The sequence below is a fragment of the Mesoplodon mirus genome (assembly GCF_964341445.2).
Source record: "Mesoplodon mirus genome assembly, chromosome: 5".
Lineage (NCBI taxonomy): Eukaryota > Metazoa > Chordata > Mammalia > Artiodactyla > Ziphiidae > Mesoplodon > Mesoplodon mirus.
Genome location: NC_138980.1, coordinates 24,058,563 through 24,077,553, shown reverse-complemented (window position 1 = coordinate 24,077,553; position 18,991 = coordinate 24,058,563).

Here is an 18,991-nt window from a genome sequence, read left to right as displayed (position 1 = left end):
CACAGGAAAACCAAAAACTTCATGTGACTCTCCTGCATTGTCTGCTTTATTGTGGTGGCCTGGAACTGAACCTACAGTATCTCCACAGTATGCTTGTATTCAGACACAGAGACCTATGTTGAGGCAGATGAATGTTCCAAACGGTGGACAGACATACTAACAGATGGCTGTCCTGACACATGGATGATCAGACAGAAGGACAAACCTCAGATGACTGGATGTTTGGACAGATGGACAGAAGATGTTCTGCCAGACAGATATTCTGCCAGAAAGGCCAAATTACAACTATTTACAGAGAATCTATTGATGAGAATGACCTAAAGACTAGCCAAAAATGATATTCCATAACAAAATATATAAAGAAGGAACCACGATGTGATGGGTAGGAGAGGTGGAGACAAGGTATGGTCAAGATCCACAACCAACAAACTGGAGGATAATCATAATTGCAGAGGGTCTCTCAAAGGAGTGAGGGGTCCAAGCCCCACATTAGGCTCTTTAACCTAGGGGTCCTACACCAGGATGATGAGCCCCTAGAATGCCTGACATGGAAGGCCAGTGGGGCTTGTGTATGGAAGAGTTGGAGAGCTGTAGGAAACAGAGACTCTGTTCTTATACAGCGCATGAAAAATCTCACATGCTTCAAGACTAAGTGTGGAGGCAGTAATTTGAAAGGAGATTGGGTTAAATCCACTTGTTGATCTTTGAGAGCCTCCTGGAGAGGCAAGAGGCAACTGGGACTCCCTCGGGGGACACAGACACAGGTGAGAGCCATTTATGGAAGTTCGTTCTACCATGAGGACACTGGTGCAGGCAAACCCCATTTGGAGTCCTCCCTCAGGCCTAATAGTGCTGGGAGCTTACCTGTCCACCAACTGGTTGGCACCAGTCCCAGGACTCCCCAGGCTCAGAATTCAGCCATAAGGGACACAGCCCTGCTCACCAGTGGGCCAGCACCAGTCCTGGGCCTTGTCCCCCAAGGCTCACAGCCAGCTGCTGGGACCCAGCCCCTTCCACCAGTGGGTCACCACAACTCTAGGTCCCCTAGGCCATGCAGCCAGGCACACTGTGAACTGATGCCACCCATCGGCAAGCTGGCGCCTACACACAAAGCAGGGCCTAATAGCTAAGTAAGCCCAGGGGCTAGCCCTGCCTACCAGCATGCCCACAGTTGTCAGCCCCATTACAACAGAAGGGCCCATGCAGCCCACATAGGGGGCACCCCTAGAGCATATAGATCTGATGTCCAGAGGGGAGGGTGCTGCTGGACCCCATAGGACATCTCCTACATAAGGCCACTTCTTCAAGATTGGGAAACATAACTGAACTGCCTAATACACAGAAATAAACACAGAGAATTCAGCAAAATGAGGAGATAGAGGAATGTGTTGTCAACAAAGGAACAAGGCTAAACTGCAGAAGAAGAACTAAGTGAGGTGGAGATAAGCCGTCTACCCAATAAAGAGTTCAAGGAAATAATCATAAAGATGCTCAACGAACTTGGGAGAAGAATGGAAGAACACAGTGAGAACTTAACAAAGAGTTAGAAAATATAAAGAACCAAATGGAGCTGAATAATACAGCAATCAATAAAAAATACACTAGAAGGAAGCAACAATAGATTAGATGATACAGAAGAATGAAGCAGTGAATGGAAGTCAGAATAGTGGAAATCACCCAAGCTGAACAGAAAAAAAGAATTAAAAGAAATAAGGATAGTTTAAGAGACCTCTGAAACAATGTCACATATACTAACATTCACATCATAGGGGTCATAGAAGGAGAAGAGAGAGAAAGGGACTGATAACATATTTGAAGACAAAATAGTTGAAAACTTCCCTAACCTTGGAAAGACAACAGACATCCAGGTCCAGGAAGCACAGAGTTGCAAACAAGATGAACCCAAAGAGAGCCACACCAAGACACTGTAATTAACATGGCAAAAATTAAAGATGAAGAGAGAATCAAGAAAAGCAACTAGATAGCTACAAGGGAACTCCTGTAAGACCACAAGCTGACTTTTCAGCAGAAAGTTTGCAGGGCAGAAAGGAGTGGCATGATATATTTAAGGTGATGAAAGGAAAAAGCCTGTAACCAAGAATACTCTACTTGGCAAGGCTATCATTTAGATTTGAAGGAAAGATAAAGCATATTACAGATGAGCAAAAGCTCAAAGAATTCAGCACCACTAAACTGATTGATAACAATTATTAAAGGGATTTCTCTAAGTGGAAAAGTAAAGATCACAACTAGAAATATTAAAATTATAAAAGGAAAAACCTCATTGGTAAAGGCAATATACAGTAAAGGTGTAGATCAACCACTTATAAGGCTAGTAGAAAGGTTAAAAGACAAAAGTAGTAAAATCATCTATACCTATAATAAGTAGTTAAGGGATACACAAAACAAAATGACGTAAAATATGATGCAGAGAACAGTACATATGGACGAGGGGAGTAAAAATTCAGCATTGTTAAATGTGTTCGAATTTAAGAGATTTTAAGCTTAAAATAATCATATATATATATATATGTATATATGTTGTTACATATAAACCTCATGGTAACCACAAACCAAGAATCTATAATAGATACACACACACAAAAGAGAAAGGAATCCAAACATAACACCAAAGATAGTCATCAAATCACAAGGGAAGTGAGGGAAAGAAGAAATAAATGAAAAAGGACTACAAAACAACCCCAAAACAATTAAAATGGCAATGAGTATATACCTATCAATAATTCCTTTAAATGTAAATGAATTTTTGCTCCAATCAAAAGACATAGAGTGGCTTGAATGGATAAAAAACAAGACCCATAAATATGCTTCCTACAAGACATTCACTTCAGATCTAAAGTCACACATAGACTAAAAGTGAGAGGATGGAAAAGAGTATTCCTTGCAAATGGAAATGAAAAGAAAGCTGTTGTAGCAATACTTATATAATAAAAATAGAATTTAGAACAAAGACTGTAATCAGAGACAAAGATATTATAAAGATCAGAGCAGAAATAAATGAAATAGAGACTAAAAAACCAGAACAAAACAAAACAAAAAATCAGTGAAATGAGAGCTGGTTCTTCAAAAAGATAAGCAAAACTGATAAACCTTTAGCCAGACTCATCAAGAAAAAAAGAGAGAGGATTCAAATTAATAAAATCAGAAATAGAAAAGAAGTTAAAACTGAAACCACAGAAATACGAAGGATCATAATTAACTGCTATGAAAAACTATATGCCAATAAAACGGAAAACCTAGAAGAAAGGGACAAATTACCAAAATGTACAATGTGAAACAGAAAGAAATAGAAAATGTGAACAGACAAATTACTATTAATGAAATTGAAAAAATAAAGAAAAATTTAAAAAACTCCCAACAGGGACTTCCGTGGTGGTGCAGTGGTTAAGAATCCACCTGCCATTGCAGGGGACACAGGTTTGAGCCCTTGTCCAGGAAGATCCCACATGCCGCAGGGCAACTAAACCCGTGTGCCACAACTACTGAGCTTATGCTCTAGAGCCTGGGAAGCACAACTACTGAGCCCACGTACCACAACTACTGAAGCCCATGTGCCTAGAGCCCATGCTCTGCAACAAGAGAAGCCACTGCAATGAGAAGCCCATGCACTGCAATGAAGAGTAGCTCGTGCTCGTCACAACTAGAGAAAGCCCGCGTGAACCAACGAAGACCCAACACAACTAAGAATAAATAAATAAATAAATAAATAAATAAATAAATAAATAAATAAATACATTTATTTTTTAAAAAAAACTTCCGACAAACAAATTCTAGGACCAGACGGCTTCACAGGTGAATTCTATGAACTATTTAGAGAAGAGTTAGCACCCATCCTTCTCAAACTATTCCAAAAAACTGCAGAGAAAGGAATTCTTCCAAACCTATTCTATGAGGCCAGCATCACCCTGATACCAAAACAGAAAAAGGTATCACACACAAAAAAAGAAAATTAGAGGCCAGTATCACTGATAAACATACATGCAAAAATACTCAAAAAATATTAGCAAGCTAAATCCCACAATACATCAGATGGATCATACACCATAATCAAGTGGGATTTATCCCAGGGATACAAGGATTTTTAACATCCACAAATCAATGTGATGTACCACATTAACAAGCTGAAGAATAAAGAACTCATGATCATCTCAATAGATGCAGGTATAGCTTTTGACAAAATTCAAAATCTGTGTATTATAAAAACTCCCCACAAAGTGGGTATAGAGGGAATATAATTCAACATAATAAAGGCCATACTTAAAAATTATGTATTATATAACATACTACTCAAGGGTGAAAAACTGAAAGCATTTCCTCTAAGGTCAGGAATAAGACAAGGATGTCCACTCTCACCGCTTTATTCAACATAGTTTTGGAAGTCCTAGCCACAGCAATCAGAGAAGAAAAAGAAATAAAAGGAATACAAACTGGAAAGGAAGAAGTCAAACTGTCACTGTTTGCAGATGACATGATACTAAACATAGAAAATCCTAAAGAAGGCAGCAGAAAACTACTAGAGCTCATCAATGAATTCGGTAAAGTTGCAGGATACAAAATTAACATACAGAAATCTCTTGCATTCTTACACACTAACAATGAAAGATCACAAAGAGAAATTAAAGAAACAATCCTATTTACCATTGCATCAAAAAGAATAAAATACCTAGGAATAAACTTACCTCAGGAGGCAAAAGACCTGCACTCAGAAAACTATAAGATGAAAGGAATCAAAGATGACACAAACAGATGGAGAGATATACCATGTTTTTGGGTCGGAAGAATCAACATTGTGAAAATGACTACACTACCCAACGCAATCTACAGATTCAATGCAATACCTATCAAATTATCAATGGCATTTTTTACAGAATTAGAACAAAAACTTTTACAATTTTTTTTTTTTTTTCTTTTTGCGGTATGCGGGCCTCTCACTGCTGTGGCCTCTCCCGTTGCGGAGCACAGGCTCCGGACGCGCAGGCTCAGCGGCCATGGCTCACGGGCCCAGCCGCTCCGCGGCATATGGGATCCTCCCAGACCGGGGCACGAACCCGTATCCCCTGCATCGGCAGGCGGACTCTCAACCACTGCGCCACCAGGGAGGCCCTACAATTTTTAATGGAAACACAAAAGACCCTGAATAGCCAAAGCAATCTTGAGAAAGAAAAACGGAGCTGGAGGAATCAGGCTCCCTGACTTCAGACTATACTACAAAGCTACAGTAATCAAGACAGTATGGTACTGGCACAAAAACAGAAATATAGATCAATGGAACAGGATAGAAAGCCCAGAGATAAACTCACACACATATGGTCACCTTATCTTTGATAAAGGAGTCAAGAATATACAATGGAGAAAAGACTCCTCTTCAATAAGTGGTGCTGAGGAAACTGGACAGCTACATGTAAAAGAATGGAATTAGAACATTTTCTCACACCATACACAAAAATAAACTCAAAATGGATTAGAGACCTAAATACAAGGCTATAAAACTCTTAGAGGAAAACATAGGCAGAACACTCTCTGACATAAATTGCAGCAATATCTTTCTTGATCCACCTCCTAGAGTAGTGAAAATAAAAACAAAAATAAACAAATGGGACCTAATTAAACTTAAAAGCTTTAGCACAGCAAAGGAAACCATAAACAAAATGAAAAGATAACCCACAGAATGGGAGAAAATATTTGCTAATGAAGTGACTGTCAAGGGATTAATCTCCAAAATATACAAACAGCTCATGCAGGTCTATGTCAAAAAAACAAACAACCCAATCACAAAATAGGCAGAAGACGTAAATAGACATTTCTCCAAAGAAGACATACAGGTGGCCAAAAACCACATGAAAAGATGTTCAACGTCACTAATTCTAAGAGAAATGCAAGTCAAAACTACAATGAGGAACTAATGAGAACCTGCAGTAAAGCACAGGGAACTCTACACTTCTACTGTGTACAGTAGAAACTAACACAACATTGTAAAACAACTATACCCCAATTGAGAAAGAAAGCTGCAATGGGGTGTCCTCTCACACCAGTCAGAATGGCCATCATCAAAAAGTCTACAAACAACAAATGCTGGAAAGGTTGTGGAGAAAAGGGCACCCTCCTACACTGTTGGTGGGAATGTAAAGTGGTACAACCATTATGGAGAACAGTATGGAGGTTCTTTAAAAAACTAAATATAGAACTACCATATGATCCAGAAATCCCACCCCTGGGCATATATCTGGAGAAAACCATAATTTGAAATGTTACATGCACCCCAATATTCATTGTAGCACTATTTACAATAGCCAAGACATGGAAGCAATCTAAATGTCCATCGACAGAGGAGTGCATAAGAAGATAGGGTATATATATATATATATATATATATATATATATATATATATACAATGGAATATTACTCAGCCATGAAAAAGAATGAAATAATGTCTTTTTCAGCAACATGGATGGACTTCGAGATTGTCATACTGAGTGAAGTAAGTCAGAGAGAGAAAGACAAATATCATATGATAGTGCTTATATGTGGATCTAAAAAATGGTACAAAGGAACTCATTTACAAAACAGAAATAGAGTCACAGATGTAGAAAACAAACTTATGGTTACCAGGGGGAAATGGGGGAGGGGACAAATTGGGAAATTGGGATTGACACATACATAGTACTATATATAAAATAGATAACTAATAAGGGCCTACTATATAGCACAGAGAACTCTACTCAGTACTCTGTTATGACCTATATGGGAAAAGAATCTAAAAAAGAGCAGATATATGTGTAACTGATTCACTTTGCTGTACAGCAGAAAGTAACACAACATTTTACATCAACTATACGCCAATAAAAAATTTAAAAAAAACAAACAAATTGACAAAAAAAGTTTCTTGTTGGAGAACATTCCAAGGACAGGTGATGCCTAGGTCCTGAAGTGGTAGGAAGATGATCTGTTCAATGTATAGAAAGAAACCTAGAGGCAAAGGGCAATGAGGATTTAAAAAAATTAGAGTTATGTCTTATTTTTTCCCTGAATTCTGTTAAAAGATGGACAAATAAATTATTTCCCCAAGTTCAATGGTTGTTTTGGGGGCTCACCATATATAAAGGTTCATGATGACAACCTTCTTCCTCTGAGCTATTATACATGAATTTTTAAAAAATAATTAAAATCGACAGCATTTGTCCCAGTTCAAAAATAAAATCCTTCAGTTCCAACAATAACAAGAATAAATTAATCAATAGAAGCATATCCAGAGAAGACACTGATGACCAAATTAGACAAGAGCCTTATATATCAGTTATAAATATACTATTTCCTTTGTACAAGATAGAGGAAATTATGAGCATAAGTCAGGTGCTCCTGAGACACATCCTAGAATCTAGGGCATCTTGACTCCCCTGACTGGTTTCTGGGGGAATGTGGGGTAAGAGGTGCCCTTGGCTTCTGGGTCATCATGCCAACAGGGCATCATGGTATTCCACTGAGACTCCTGGAGACTTCCATGCCCTCAAACAGTGTGAAGTTGTTGCTAGCATCCTGTGGCAGATGGGGAACAGGGAGAGGGGGGATGAGGGTTAGGGTCATTCCGTCCCAGGAAGCTCCCTGCCCATAGATGAAAACCCCAGTGGCAGCCCCCAGAGCCCTTGGTGAGCCTGGGTCTGCTTCTTCTGTCTGCTCTCTGGAGGAGAGCCACTGAAGGTCTTGGCATCCTTGGGGGATCTGGAGCTCTTGGGAATCTTCCTCAGGGCACAATGGCTCCCTTCAGCACCAAGAGTTAGTCCCATGGGGAAGGGCCACTGAGCCCAGGTTGGAGTGCTACAACCACATCCTGGTATGCCAGTGACTACACCTTCCTAAGTGGCCTATCAACGTGTCCTTGGTACACACCCAAGGGACCTGGCAGAGCCCCAGCAATCACCTGGGATTTCCCAAACAAGCCCAAAGTCTCGACCTCCTCGAAGGATTTTTCACCTTCAGGACTAGTGAATGGAGCCCTATAGTTGGCCACACATTCAAGTGAAGTTCTCACAAAGCTCATAATCTCCCCCTGAAAAGCAATATTGGACCAGTGATACAATTCTCATATATTTTTTGCCTTATATTCTTTATTGTTAGGAAAGTGAAAATCAAGTGACATGTTTGTGTGTGTGCATGTGTGTGTGTGTGTGAATGACAGTAAAAGTTGTTTAAGAGGAAGACTTGTGAAAGTGGGATCGACACAGAGGAGAAGTGTTTTGTTTTTGACAAATATCTCCTAGGACATGTGCAGAAAGCAATGAAAGAGACACAGAGATAATAACATATATCTATGTTATGATGGTCAAAGAAACTGAAGGAAGAAGCACCTGCTGCAACTTTGCCAGGAGGGACAGGACGCCCAGTAATGCTCAATCAAAGGATGATGATGCCTGTAAAAATTAATAAACAGGGGAATTCCCTAATGGTCCAGTGGTAAAGAATCCCCCTTGCAATGAAGGGGACACAGGTTTGATCCCTGCTTGAGGAACTGGGATCCCAGACACTGCGTGGCAACTAAGCCCGCATGCCACAACTACTGAGCTCGTGCACCTCAACTAGAGCCAGCATGCTGCAAACTACAGAGCCCACATTCCCTGGAGCCCAACTAGAGAGAGAAAACCCGCACCCCACAACTAGAGAGAAACCCGCGCACCACAACGAAGAGCCCGTACACCACATCGAAAGATCCCGCGTGCCCCAAGCAAAGATCCCACGTGCCGCAACTAAGGCCCGACGTAGCCAAAAATAAACAAATCTTAAAAAAAATTAATAAACAGAAACCTCAACTAAAATAGAGCCAGGAGGCCAGAAGGGGAAGCTCTCACACTCTACAACCATAGTGGAACCCCAAAGGAAGACTTCCTCCTCTTGTCTGGCAAGAGCTCAGCCAACGAACAATTGTCACAATTCAGTAAATGAGAAGCCACTAGACTCTTAATTCTCAATTCCTCTAAGGAACTCTTTGTTTACTAAAACCCTCCCAACTTCCTTTCCCCCTCTCTCCTTATGTGAAAGACTTGCATGTGACTTGCCATGGTTGCAGACGCCAAATTGCAGTTCTTTGATGATCATGAGTAAACCCATTTTTGCTGGAGAAATAACTTGCAGTCTATTTTAGGTCAACAATTTTGGCCCACACAGGGACCCAGAGAAGACCCCCAACAACTGGAAGGTGGGCAAGCAAACAAGTGTGATACCAACACTAACCTCATTGATGCCTGCTGGGACCCTGGGGTTTGAGGGTAGGTCTTTCTCCTGGATCTGAGCTTCTGCCCTCTTTACTTTGAGGCTCTCCCGGTTTTATTCAGGATCTATATTAAGGCTTTGTCCTCTCTGATTAAAGCCTTGTTTATTTGGCACATTGACCCGGCTCTTTTGCAATCAGGCTGCTCCAACTGGAATTCCCTTGCCTTCAGCCTGATTCCCATTGGAACAGGGGCTCTTCTGTTGGATCTGTGCTGTTAAGCAGTTGGCCTGAGTCTTTCAGAGCTAGGCCGTGCCCTTGGAACTGGCTGGTGTTAGGCCTACAGGCTGTTTGAGCTGTTAGGGTTTTTTGTAATTTATCCTTCTATTCTAGAGAAAGACCTCTGGGAAATAGGATCCCAGTTATCTAAACATTTTGAAGGAGCATTCCCCCCCCCACCCCTCAACCACAGGGGCCCTGGCTGATTTTATGTTTAAAATCTGTGGTCCTTCCTCATGTGCATTTCTATGTGGACCTGAGGCAGGAGATAGATGGGCCCCAGGCCACACATTTACAACTAGCCTCCTGTACATATTTCTTGAGGCAGGGTAGAGATGGGCTCTAGATTAGACATTTACAGCCAGCCTCCTGTTTATACTTCAAGATAGAAATAACAACAGGAATAGGCTAAGCACTGCCTGGGCAAAAGATCAAGAGGTCACATATTTCTCATCCTTGGGGTCAGGGAGATCTTGACTGCACATGCGCAGATAGGATCCTCGGGGGTCAAAAAGGGAGCGGAGGGCTTCCCTGGTGGCGCAGTGGTTGAGAATCTGCCTGCCAATGCAGGGGACACGGGTTCGAGCCCTGGTCTGGGAAGATCCCACATGCCGTGGAGTAGCTGGGCCCGTGAGCCACAACTGCTGAGCCTGCACGTCTGGAGCCTGTGCTCCGCAACAAGAGAGGCCGCGACAGTGAGAGGCCTGTGCACCGCGATGAAGAGTGGTCCCCACTTGCCATAACTAGAGAAAGCCCTCGCACAGAAACGAAGACCCAACACAGCAAAAAAAAAAATAATAATAATAATTAATTAATTTAAAAAGATGTTTAAAAAAAAAAAAAAAAAAAGGGAGGGGACACCAGACTATACTAAGTTTTACTAACTTCCCAAAGGTCCTTGTGCTAAAATCCATCTTGGCTAAAGTATGCGTGTGCACATAGGGGTGCACATAGGGGTGGGCCCTGAGTCAAAGGACAAAGCAAGATGATTGGCCAGAGAAAAACAAAGACCTGGAAGACTGCCCCCTTACAAATGATTTAAACTTCCCAGAGGCGTGACTTTTCTCTGAACTCAACCTTGCCTGTGTTGGCATGTACTCTGCTTTTCTAATATATGCCTACTTTCCTCTCTACCTTCTGTCTCCTTGTCAAAATTTTTTTCAAGGCAGACAAGAAATGGGGCTCAGAAGTTATCCGCTGGCCCTCCTGATCTAGTGCTTAAGATCTGGCACTCTCACTGCTGCAATCAGGGTTCAATCATGGTCTTGCTTCCAGCTGCTGCTCACTGCACTCTGAAATTAGACTAACCTAACCAAAGGCAATTACGGGAAACCTTTGAAATCCCCAAACTTACCTTTCTTAAAACCCAACTGAACAACCTTACCTATAAAACTTCTAAAACTGAACAAAACACTTATTTTTATTGGTATTTTGAGGCTTCCAAATGTTAGCAGGAGCCTAAAATTGCCTCTCTGCAAAATAAGATTTTAAGGTTAATTGAGGCAAACATGATTAAAGAAGGAAAAAATAGCTTCTGAAGCCTCACGTTCTTCTTCTGCAGCCTCTTTGTCTCAGGCTCTGCCTTTAGCGCCATCTTGTTTCCCTCCTCTGGGACCTTGTGCTCAGGCCCTGCCTTCAGGGCCATCTTTTTCCTTCCCCTTTATACTGCCTATTCCTCCTCTGTACCCTCAGTTCCTCCACACTAACTCCCTCGCTGAACTTCCCTTTCCCCCTGAAAATCTCCTCACCCCATTTTCCTCTGAATCTATCAGAACCTGTCCCTTTAGAATTTAGCTTTCTGAGGATCCAGAGGTTAAACCCTTAACTTTAAATATTCCTTGGGCTAAAACTGAACTGTGAGCCATAGTTAAAGAGTGTCCCAAAGTAACCAAAGATCCTCACAGATTTGCTGAGGAATTTACATCTTTAATGAACCTCAAGAGGTTCCTGCCTGTGAACTGATTCCCTTTCGTTTAGGCCCTTTGAGAAACGCACACTCTTTTCTCCTTAGTTCCTCTGCCGCTATCCATTTATATTAGGCTGAGACTTCTTACCGAAGCATCATGCTAAAATTTCTCTCCCCTGAAAGGGGAAAATAATTTTGGAATTTGATAGTAGTTATCAAAGCAGCCAACCAGATGAATTAAATGACTCTGACATCTTTTATCAGCTCTGTCTCTGAGCTGATTCTGGGAACACTGATCCTTTGTCCCTATTGAATCCACAACCACCTCCCTTATAGGCAAAATCTCCAACTGATATTGGCAAAATTCACAGTGCATCAATTCAAATAGATCCCTCAAAACCTCTCCCAGAATTAATCAACATGCTATAAGTAAAGAAGCCTTTCATGGCATAAAACCCATAATAGGACATTACAAGTCTCAAAGACTCATTATTTCTTGTAAGAGTTCCTGCAATACCCTTATTTTACTAATGAAGAAACCCAAGGGCCGAGGGTGGAGGTTTGTTCAGGACTTCAGAGCAATAAACAACATTGTCATCCCTCCACACCCTGTTGCTCCTAATCCTCATATTTCACTAACATCCATTCCCACTGGATGTAAATTTTTTATTGTCATTTGATTTATGAAGTACATTCTTTAGTATTCCAGTTGATGAAGATGGACTATTGTCTATCGTTTTTGCCTTCACTTGGAAGAAAAACAATTCACCGTGACAGTAATGACTCAGGGTTTTACTGAGCTCTTATTTCTCAAAAATTCTCAAGGCTGATCTGGATAATGTAAAGTTCCCAGAAGTTCTATTTTGTTGCAACATGTGGATGATTTGCTTCTTTGCTCTCCTCAGACCGCTTCACAGGAAGACAGCACCCACTTCCTAAAGCTTTTAGTCTTAAAGGGACACAAGGTTGCCAAGGAAATATTGCCATTTGCCCAAACCCAGGTTTGAGATTTAGGGCATCTGATATCAGAACAAAAGCTATACCTAGTTCCAGATAGCTTTCATGGTGTCCTGAGTTTCCCAAAACCCCAATCTAAGCATTGACTGCAAGGTTTTCTCAGGCTAGTCAGTTATTGCTGAAAGTCTATTCCAAATTTCTCTATTTTTTAAATTAAATTAAATTCTTTATTTTATACAGCAGGTTCTTAGTAGTCAAATTTCTCTCTTAAAGACAAACCTCTGTGTGTCTTACTCAACAACAACAACTCTGACCCAGTTTTATGGGAAGAGCCAAACAGCATAAACAAACTTTCAGGCCTTAAATGAGAGCTTGAGAAACCCACCTGCCCTTGGGAATCCCAGTTATCAGATCCTCTTTTCCTTTTTTGTATATGAAAAGGAAGGGAATGCCCTTGGGATACCACTGACCCATAGGGTATTATAGCCAGCAGGTGGACCCTGTGGCACACCTTAGAGCCATTACAGCCACTGCCCTTTTGGTTAAGGCCGCCAAGAAAATCATTGTGGGATTCCCTTTAATCATCCTTGTACCTCATGCAGTAGAAACCCTCCTGAATTCTCATCACACTCAACATTTCTCAGTTAGCCACCTCACCTCCTATGAAGTCCTTTTGTTAACTGCTCCTCATATAACTCTTTTATGTTGTAATAACCTTAGCACTACTACTCTTTTCCCGTCCATCACCAATGAAGTCCCTCACAACTGCTTAACGCTGAAGGATCTCCTCTTTCTCTTTTTTTAGAAATTTATTTTATTTATTTATTTATTTTTGGCTGCATTGGGTCTTCGTTGTTGTGAAAGGGCTTTCTCTAGTTGCGGCGAGCGGGGGCTATTCTTTGATGCGGTGCACGGGCTTATCATTGTGCTGGCTTGTCTTGTGAAGTACAGGCTCTAGGAGCGTGGGCTTCAGTAGTTGTGGCACACGGGCTCAGTAGTTGTGGCTCGCTGGCTCTAAAGCACAGGCTCAGTAGTTGTGGCACACAGGCTTAGCTGCTCTGTGGAATGTGGGATCTTCCTGGACCAGGGCTCGAACCCATGTTGCCTGCATTGGCAGGCAGCCTCTTAACTACTGCACCACCAGGGAAGCCCTGAAGAACCTCCTCTTGACTTCACTTGATGATTGCAGGAAATTCCTTTGGGTAACAGTGGTTTCTCATGGTTCACCCATGGTTCTTATTTAAAAGGTGACAGTGGCAAATATCGTGCTGGGTATTCTACTGCAACTTCCTTTGAGGTGGTTGAGGCAGCATCTTTACTTATGGGTAATTCAGCCTAATAGGTCTACACAGGCTTGAGCTCTTACCCAGGCCTGTACTTTAGCCAAGGGCAAAACTGCCAATACTTACACTGATACTAGATATGCTTTTGGTGTAGCTCATGCTTTTGGAATGTGGTAGAAGCAACATGGTTTCCTTACTTCCAGCTGAAATAAAATTGAAAATGGCCCCTATGTTTAGGTGTTATTGGATGCAACACTTTTACCTGCCACTTTAGCCATTAAGATTTCAGGACATTCTAAACTTGACTCTCTAGAAGCTAAGGGAAATTTATCTTACTGACATTTCCACAAGGAATGCTGCTATTAAAGGGACCAAAAACAGCCAAACCTCTGTCATGGTCCAAAGGGATAGTTCCCCAAATGATAACTGAGGAAAACTGGACCAGAGAATTTCAACAATTGGCCTGAAAAAAGGAAAAACAAGACTGGAAATTCAATATTTTTTTTTTTGATAACAAGAGAATGCTCTGGTTTGGACCAAATAACAACCCACTCTTACTGAAGACTCTAAAATTCCCACCCTGACTGGACCTGTACATCATCTGGTGACCTGAAAATAAAGATTTCCCAGAATTGAAGCAGATGATGTCTGAGTTCTACTTCTCTCACTATTTGGGGAACTTGCATGTGACTTGCCACGGTTGCAGACCCTGAACTGTAATTCTCTGCTGAATAAACCTACTTTTTCTGGAGAAATATCTGGCAGTCTATTTGTTTTCAGTCAACACAAGTTGGTGACATTTAGTACAATCACTTTTGCACAACCCTCACCACTATGTAGCCCCAGAACATTTTCATCATCCCCCAAAGAAAACCCTGTACCAATGAAGCAATCACTCCTCATTCATTTGTTCCCCAGCACTGGAAACCATTAATCTACTGTCTCTTGGGTTTGCCTATTCTGGATATTTCACATAAATGGAATCATACGTGGTCTTGTGTCTGGCTTCCTTCACTTAGCATAATGTTTACAAGATTCATCCATGTTGTGGCATGTATCAGCATTTTATTCCTTTTTCTTGCTGAATAATATTTCATTGTATGGATATACTACCTTTTGTTTATCCATTCATTGAGTGATGGATACTGCATTATTTCCATCCTTTGGCTATTGTGAATAGTGCTTCTATGAACAGTAGTGAACAGGTTTTTATGGGAACAAATGTTTTCAATTCTCTTGGGTATATACCTAGGAGTTGAATTTCTTGGTCTATGGTAATTCTGTATTTAACACCACCAAACTGTTTCCCACAGCAGCTGCACCATTTAACATTCCCACCATTAATGCCAAAGGGTTCAATTTCTCCACATCCTTACCAATATTTGTTATTAAAAAAATAGCCATCCTAATGGGTGTGATATGATATCTTGTTGTGGTTTTGATTTGCATTTCTTGCATTATGACTAATGATGTCAGACATCTTTTCATTTGGTTATTAGCTATTTGTATATCTTCCTTAGGAAAATGTCTATTCAATTACTTTGCCCCTTTTTAATTGGATTGTGTTTTTTACATGGATTGTGTCAAATTATGAGTTAAAAAAAATATTTCAGACATGAGGCTTTTAGAAAATATTTGCAAATATCTTTTTCCATTCTGTGAGTTGTCTTTTAATTCTGTTGAGAGTGTCTTTTGATACACAAAATTTTAATTTTTCTTTTTAAGTTTTAATTTTGATTGAATTTGTTTGCTTGTGTTTTGTGTCATATCTATGAAAATGTTGCCCTATTCAAGGTCATGCAGAGTTTCACCTATGTTTCCTTCTAAGAATTTTATAGTTTTTAAAATAGTTTTAGCACTTACATTTAGGTTTTGATTCATTTGGAGTTAATTTTTGTATGTGTTGTGAGGTATGGGTCAGATACATTCTTTTGCATGTGGATATCCAGTAGTCTCAGCACGAGTCATTGAAGAGACTATATTTTCCCCCATTGAATGGTCTTTTTAGTCTTGTCAAAAATCAATTGACCATAGATACGTAGGCTCTCAACTTGATTCCACTGAGCTATACGTTTTTCTATATGCCAATACCACATTGTTTTGATTCCTGTAGCTTTGTAGTAAGTTTTGAACTTGGGAAGTGTTCTTCTTCCAAATGTGTTCTTCTTCTAAATTATTTCCACTATGTGGGATCCCTTGCAATTGCATATGAATTTTAGGATCTGCTTTTCCACTTCTGCAAAAACGCTTTTGGAATTTTGATAGTGATTTGCATTGAATTTGTAAATCATTTTGGTAGTAGTGTCATTTTAACTATGTCTTCCAATCCATGAATATCAAGTATCTTTCCATTTATTTAGGTCTAGGTCTAGGTCTTCTTTAATATATTTCAACAGTGCTTTGTAGTTTTCAGTGTGCAAGTCTTGGACCTAATTGGTTAAATTTCTCCTTAAGTATGTTATCATTTTTGATGCTATTATACATGAAATTGCTTTAATTTCCTTTTAAATTTTCTATTATTAGCATATAGAAATAAAACTGATTTTTACATGTTGACCTTATATCCTGAAATACTGCTAAACTCATTTATGAATTCTAATTGAATTTTGGTAGTTGTTCAGCTTTTCTATATATAAAGTCATGTCATTTGCAAATTGAGAAATTCTTCCTTTCTAATTGGGATGCCTTTTATTTCTTTTCCTTGCCTAACTGCTCGGACTACAACTTCCAGTACAGTGTTGAATAGAAGTGGCAAAATCAGGCACCCTTCTCTTGCTCCTAATCTTAGGGGGAAAGCTGTCAGTGTTTCACTATTCAACATGATGTTAGCTGTGGATTTTTCATCACTGTACTTTATCATGTTAAGGAAATTCCCTTCTATTCCTGAATTGTTCAGTAATTTTACATGACTGGATTTTGCATTTTGTGAAATGTTTTTCCTGCATCAAGATGGTTGTGTGTGTGTGTGTGTGTGTGTGTGTGTTTTGCTCTCATTCTACTAATGCAATGTATTATATTGATTGCTTTTTTTATGCTGTACACATCTTCAATTTCTGGGATAAAGCGCACATGGTCATGGTGCTTTATCCCGCTAGATTTATGTTAATTTGGCTAGGAGTAAGGCAGCCATACGTGCCAGAGACTTCAAATTCCTCTAGTATCCTTGTTTTTGTCTCCACTATTGACAAAACACTAAACACTCCCTAAACACTCCTCCTCAAGGAGAGTCTGTATCTCTCTTTCTGCTGTAATCCAGTGTTGTTGGTATGTTGGCAAGCTGTGGGGTAAGGGTGGGAGTAGGGATGGGGAAGGAGGATTCTATATAATCTTCCAATTAAATCTCAGTCTTAGTAGGCCTATGTCTAGGGCAAATGTTTATCAGGTGGTATAGCTTTTTCCCAAGTTCCTTGCCCTATACTCCCTCCTCTAGTTGCAGCATTCCCAATCTTTTTCCTTGAATCCCCCCCAACCCCATCTATTTGACTGTTTTCTCCTCCTTAGTGAGACAGGAAGGTTAAAGGGGGCTAAAGTGGGAGGAGTGTCCTTACCTCAGCTACCATAAGACTCTAGAAACTCTTTTCCCCAGGAGAGTAGGCATTTTTGGTGGAGAAGACTCTGGGTGTATTTTACAATGGTTACTCTTCTTCCACTAGAGCCCTGAGGGAATATTTCTCAGGTTGCCACCATGCAAACCCAACCGGGTTTCTGGATCTAATGACAATGGAAATGTGGGGGACTCTTAAGACTGTGGCCCCCCAGGAGTTTCTCACTCTCAAGACAGTCCACACAACCTTCAGCAATTTATCAAAATGAGCATTTAAATCTTTCTACCAGTTTATGGCTTCAGTAATTTCTGTTCCAGGTAAGCAGATCTTAGATGTATCTTTCTGGATATGCCTGTCTCTCCAGATTTCAGTGTTGCAATTTGCCCACCAACCTCAGTTCTCAGGAAGATAAAAGAAAAGTCACTGATTTTCAGCCTGCCCAAATTTTTCTTCTTGTAAGGATACAAGCGATCACTTGCAAGCTGTTTACATGTCATAGCTGAAACAGGAATTCCAAACAAGTTTTGGAATGCTAGAAAGTTGAAGATTATGAAATGCAAACAAAATCACAAAAATTCTTTAACTGCTCAAATGTTTAAATGCTGAAGTAATGCAACAGCTTCACAATAAGTACTCCAGTGTCAACAGAAAGAATATCAGGTGTTGTCTGTGCAGAATTATGCAGAAATGTTGAGTATGGGCAAGATAGCCAACACCCTGCATAGAATCCATTGCACTTTGATTCAACTTTGAATAAATTGTTTGCACTTTTGCACATCCACCATAATTTGCATTTGTATTATCTCTATGGAAAGCAGTACACTTCTCATGAACTCAATAAGTGAGCAGCAGCCTTCTAAGCAAGCCTTTTTCACGACAAAAACATACAAGCAAAGGGATTTATTTTTCAGTATTGTGATTACTTGCAACTTGGGCTGTGTTGTAAAAAGACAAGGCATTTTAGATCTTTAATAATCTCTGTAATAGTAAATAGAGCTATTACATTTTTTTATTGTTCCAGCATTTTATCCTGGCACTTAAAATTTTTTTGCAATTTTAGAATCAGAAAATACTCCTGGTATGTTTGATCAGTCATTTGTGCTGAAAAGATTGATAATGATGATACACAAGGTGGACAGTCATTACAACTTCTGCTGTGATTATTTTATTTTCATCCGAATTTGTTTTAATTAGAAAATGTATTTTATCTGTTTATAGCTGAGATAATCCTATATCTCTTAGGTTTAGCTGTTAATAGATACTGGTTTATAAATGACTTTCTATCACTTTTTCATATTGAATGAACAGTTTCATGCTGTGGAAAAGGTTTCAAAAGGATTTTTTCCCTCATTTAATACATAACCAATGTTCTGAAAATTAATCATGAATTTACATTTGCATTTGGGATTCAAATACTAGATGATAGCAAACACCACAGAAATTGAAAATATTGAATTTGATAGTCTCATGGCATCATGATTATGTTTGTCACTCACGAGGCTAAAGTTATAACAGTAAATTGGGGTTGAACTGTAGAAGTTGTTACCAACTAACAATAAATTGAACTTTGAGATGTGATGCGGAAAAGGTGGACATCATGTATGGCTGCAAGCGAGAGCTGTATTCGCAAGGAAGAACCTTCCCAAAGAAAGCCACAGCTGATCTCATACAAGGTTTTGGGAAACTTCGTTCAAGGATTGGTGGATTTTCAGAAGCAGGGGTGTGTATTGATTGACAGACTTTCAATTATGTTAGTGTGATCACTGAAATAAGGCTGTTATTGACTGGCAAACTTTCAGA